Below are 6,000 nucleotides of genomic sequence, written 5' to 3'. Positions count from 1 at the left end.
ATTTCACTATTAATATTATTTGGAGTATAAGGGTGGCATTTCACTATTGATGATGTGCAGAGTATAAAGGTGGCATTTCACTATTGATGTTTATGTGGCGGTATAAGGGTGCCATTCTTGATCACGCACATGTATTATTTATGCGTTGCCATGCATTTTACATGTTTTCATGTCGCATCTAGTTTGCTAACATGTGCCTCTGTTACTATTTGACGATTTCATTGTCAAGATGGATTCTACCTATTTGAGTTAACATCTCATGTTTTGGTGAGTTGATAGTAGTTCGTCGGATTGATGTAAAAGGAGATTTAACACCGTACATTGAAATATTAGTCTCATAAACATGGAATCTAGAAACTGATACAGAATCGGATCATGGTTATATACAGAACTTCTTCATTCATGTAAGAGTATTTGAGCACACACTACTTGGTGCATGTCTCTTTGCGAACGGAGTTTATGCAAGTTGTATTTGCTGGATCTATTAAGTGTAAAAGCTTGTTTACTACCTTTACCCTAGTTTTTCACCTTTGTTATTGATATATGTTGTTCTGTGACTATCTATTTGGATATTTTCTCTATATTGTATATGTTATTGAGTTGCACCGGTTATGGTAAGTATGTGTCTTTTGACTTAAAAATCTCGTCACTACTTTATCTAGGGTAGTCAAGATTCTGAGTACATGGGTTCATTTGTTCTCATACTAAACTTTTGCACCTTCTATGCAAATCCTGGAGATGAGCTGTAGTGGATGACAAAGCCTAGCATGGAACTTGTAGCAGCGTTCTAGATTCAAGATACTATTTGTTCATGGTAGTTTAGGACTGTAATGACTCGGCCGATCACTTTGAGTATTTTAGCCCTATTTCCCCCATTTGATACTTTACATATGTGTGTTTGTAATTATGTGACTTGCGGGGGCAGTTACTTTGGTTTCAGACAGTTTTGGATTAAATTGAGGCTTAAGTTGTAAGAGTTGACCGAAATTTGACAATTGTCTAGACGACCCTGGAACTGTGTTTTAATTCTTCCGATAGGTCCGTATGGTGATTTTGGAGTTAGGCATATGTCTGAATTTGGATTTGGAGATTTTAGGTTGATTTGGTTCTATTTTGAAAAAGTTGAAAAGTTGAAAGTTTGAAAGGTTCATAGGTTTGACTAGGAGTTGACTTTTGATATCGGGTTCAGTTTTATTTTCGAGAGTTAGAATAGGTCCATTATGTCTTTTGGAACTTGTATGCAAAATTTGAGGTCATTCCGAGCTGTTAAGGAATGTTCGACATAAGTTTTGAATTTTGAAATTTGGATTAGTTCCTCAGGCTTGAATTGAGGTGCGGTCCGTAGTTTTAACGTTGTTTAGTATGACTTGAGGCCTCGAGTGTGTCCGTGTTATGTTATTGAATTGACTGGTGTGTTTGGACGGGGTCCTGGAGGCTTCGGGTGTGTTTTGGACGGATTTCAGATCATTTCGGATTATGTTAGCGTTGTTGTGGATTTGATGAGTGTGGTGTTTTTGCATTGTTACATCCCATGTTTTCGTACGTGAAAATACGCCATGAGTATGGTGTTTTTGCATTGTTACATCCCGCATTTTCGTACGTTAAAGTTTCATCGTAAGTTAATCGACATAAGTTCGGGAATGAGATTATCTTGAGATTATAAACATTATGCTATTTCAAATAAGTGATGAGTAAATACGTGAAGGTGAGAGGGTAAGCAAATCGAAGAAAATGAATTTTGTCAAAGTGTGACATTTTGAGATAAAATACGGTCCGAGCTATAATACCCGGTATTTATTGACTAGTGCCATACAAGGTACTACATGGCCATGATAGTAAGGTGTATAAGATGTGTTAAAAATAAGTAGTTTTGTAAGTAATTTGAGATAATTCTTAATTATGTGGGTAATTGGTTAATTGTTGGATTAGTGGGGAATTACCAAGTTAATTGGTAATTAATTAGAATTGAATAAGGTTGATGGATGTTACCACCAACGTGGCAGCCCAGGAAGTGGTTAAAAAGACACTAAGTGATTCATATAATACATGGAAATGTGTCACATTATAAGAGTACACAACCAGGTTTATATTCTCCTTAGCCTTCAGAACGTAAATAGCATATATGTATTCACTTTAGCATTCTTTAAGCCTCCTGAAAGTGATTTACACAAATATATGCACTTTAGCATTCTTTATGCCTTTTGCACGTGATTTACACAAATATATGCACTTTAGCAATACAAGCTAATCTTTGCTTATTACTTAGTAACCAAGGCTTAAATATCAAGAATGGAATTCAATCTCTCAAGGAGTGGGCTGGCCATGAGTTTCCATTTCCTACAACTAGTTTGATTCATATTTCATCAATATGAATTCATATATTGCCTTAAAAATCCGAACTGAATCTCTTATAGAAGAGTGGGTGATCGTGAGCTTTTTAAAGAGCAAAACAAATCCATACCAAGAATTGATAATGTTGGTTGATTGATTTTGTAAAGAGTAAATTGCAAATTCTACGAGAATCGGTTCAAGTATGTTAAGGATATCCCTTCTTTTCTTTTGGCATGATCTATACGACACGAATTAAACGAGCAAATGCACAATTTCCATAAATGACTCTATTCATAAATATATTAGGGGTGTCTATATTCTTGATTCCCCATGTGAATTATTATTATATCTTCTGTTCATGGGTCTCAGAAAAATACGTATTTGATAAAATTTATCCGACAAGCATATTATTTTTATGACATTCCGAGAAAATCTTATTAACGTATTTCTTATGCATTTCATGCATTTATACATGTATATTCACCCATTACCAGATGGCGTTATATACGCGTATATTATATGTATATGGGATATGGGAAAGGTTATGGCATTATATACGCACCACCACCTGATCAGCTGGTATACGTTGATGATTTGCCCACAGTGGTCGAAATGATATGATGGGTTGCCCTCAGAGGCTTGATGTTGTTATGAACACATTTACCAATGCATGGTATAACATTTATACGCATATGCATGACATTATAAATATGAAATGATTCACAGAGCTATGCAGACGTACATGTCGAGTGTTTTACTCCATGTTTCTCTCATGTCTATTATTTACTAATTTTCATTCCTTACATACTCGGTACATTATTTGTTCTTACGTCCCTTTTGCCTGGGGACGCTGCGTTTCATGCTCGCAGGTTCTGATAGACAAGTTGAGAGTCCTCCAAGTAGGCTATCAGCTCATCGGAAGGTGTTGGTGCGCTCCATTTGCTCCAGAGTTGCTTATGTGGTCAGTATGAGTAGGACATGGTAAAAGCAAAAGAATGTCTTCTTCGAGTTTTCAGAATAAAGTGATAGACATAAATATTAGCGGGAAATAAGAAAAGAGTTAATTAAGCATTATGAGTAAGATATGATACATGGATGACAACGGTAGATAAAAAAAGATGAGAGTATTACAGAGTCTATAGTCAATTGAAGGAAAAGACGAGAGGTGACAGGCCTTGAGACAACAAAAGAGTATATGCCATAAAGTCATATCCTCATTTCAAGATATAAGTTGCTGACTTCAATGCGACTACCGGAAGGAAAAGTTAGACCCCAGAACAATAGAAATCAGCATGAGCTGGTGAACAAGATAACTAAATATGAATTAGGGACTGAGTGATTGGATAATAGTCAACATCATGAAAATTTCAGATTTCGTTTCAGCGATAATAGAGTGGACAACAGAAGAAGATTCATGAGAAATTCGGAGAATGGTCATTCAGGAAGACGCTTCCCTAAAGCAAGCAATGTGAGCAAAGTTAAGCTTAAGGGACTGTATGTGCCAGTTATAATAAGTGTCACCCTCCCGAATAAGGTATTTTATTATCCTTGATACATAAGTATTGCCGCAAGGCGAGTAATGGTCATCGATGATTTGAAAAGACGCTAAAGATGAAGAGGTAAAATATCTATAGGTAGATCCTCGTGGCTCCAACTCCTAGTACTCCCCTAAAGGGAGGAATATGGAGTGATGTGGCATTAAGTCAGAATTAAGTGGTTCTAGTGACTATGGATTAATAAAGGAAGAATGTGATAAGAATGAGAAAGGGATAAAATTGCACTTATTCAAATCCTATAGATATGCTATGATTCTAGAACATTATGCAAACACAGCGTCAAGGAGAGGAAGTAATGGTTCCTGCCTGAGATGTTATTGATAGGTAAGGAGCCAGTACGAGACATAAGTTAAGATAAGGGAAATGACCCATGAAAGATTACGCAGAATATTAATATGAGAATGAGCCAATGAGTAGTTAGTACTTAATTCGGGAAGAGCCTAGTTATGGATAGACAAGAGGATACAGACAAATCGACAGATCGTGGAAGAAAAAGAAATAGTGAACCCTAACATGGGGAATTCAGTCTCGCATATATGACATCATAATACTTGAGAAATATTCAGATAGGAGTCGGGTAGTTAAAGGTACCGTATGAATGTTATGGAAATAAAAGATAGTCTCACTGGGAAGACAGTCAAAACTTCAGTTCATGAGCAACCCTACAAGCACGAGGGCGTGGAAATAAGTAACTACGGATAATTATAGGCAAGGAAGAACATCAAAAATTCCGTCAAGTATACGATGTAATAAGCTCGCAGCTTCACAAAAGTCAAAAGGTCTTCCCTAAGTACTACAACGAAAGACTAGCCAGGAAATAAGGAATAAGGCTTCGACCTAAGCATAGTGACCTAAAGAGTAAATGGTCATGTAAAAACAGTCTCACTACAACATTTTATGCACTGCATGAGAAAGTGGCACTTACCATGGCTAAGGAACGGGAAGAAAAATCAAAAGCAATATTCAAGACCATGCGAGTTGCACAAAATTCCGGCATGCGTGGGAACTAAGATAAGCTAAGTATACACGTAACAGAGGGGCAGAAAGACTAGGAAAAGTAATAGCTTACATTTAAAGGAAACTTAGAGGGAAAAAAAGGGATTATGCACTTAAGACTTCAGAGTGATATCCATGCACCATATATGTTGACATTCATACAGCCGTAGAAGACTCCGGTATAAGTTAAAAGAAAGAATTGAGCCTAGGGCATAGACAAAGGATTGAATTATCAGAAGATTGTATCATGGATATTCCATAGCGCCCATGAAAGGCTAAAGTAATAACTAATTCCATGAGCCGCAGATCAAGAGATAGCTTAAGCCTACATAAAGGCTGATCAGAAAGAGGAGGAAACTAAAGAGTTACATCAACGAAGTAAATAAGGAGTCTGATTATTGGACCCAGAAAATTATAGAAATCGTGATTGAGAACATTGCAGAATCACTCTTAATATCAGAGGTACAAGAGAGAAAGTACAATAACCATTTTCTATAATGGCCCTACGATAAAGCCAGTTGGAAAAGTACCAGCCTCATAAGAAGTCAGTACGAGAGGTGCAAGTATTATAATAGAGCTTCAAGTTATGGACGTGAGTTACACCTATGTGGAAGGGAGGTCATGAAAGAGATAGAAGATACGATGCAAGATTTTAAGGTAGTAAGGTAAAGGTGAACAACGTACGAAATACTCAAATGCATAAGGTTATGAATAGTCCATACTTGGATAAAAGGCTAAAAGTGCGGGGATTCAGTATCTAGGAATGATAGTAGCATCGTCAGTGGCATATCTTCAAGCCTATGATTTCTAGGTACCGAGAGATCTAGTGAAGAGAGTAAAGAAGAGTTAGAGACGATGTGATGTCTTGCTTGATGTTCCAGAATAACATAAGGAAATCTATGGTGCAAACAAGTTGAAGGAAGATTGCGAGTAGTATAAATAGATATGTATAGGTCGCAAGCTAAAGTATGGTAAAGCGACAAGGTTTTTGCAAGACAGGAGTAAGGATAAGAAAGGGCGAGTGAGAAGGTGATGAGAATGGATAAGTCATCAGGATTAAGCCCATGAAAACAAGAGAGCTGATGGTTTCTCTAAGTTATAGAAAACTCAGCATAGC

This window comes from Nicotiana tabacum, chromosome 19 (genome assembly GCF_000715075.1).
Source record: "Nicotiana tabacum cultivar K326 chromosome 19, ASM71507v2, whole genome shotgun sequence".
In the NCBI taxonomy this organism is placed as follows: Eukaryota; Viridiplantae; Streptophyta; class Magnoliopsida; order Solanales; family Solanaceae; genus Nicotiana; species Nicotiana tabacum.
This window is presented reverse-complemented; position numbering follows the sequence as displayed.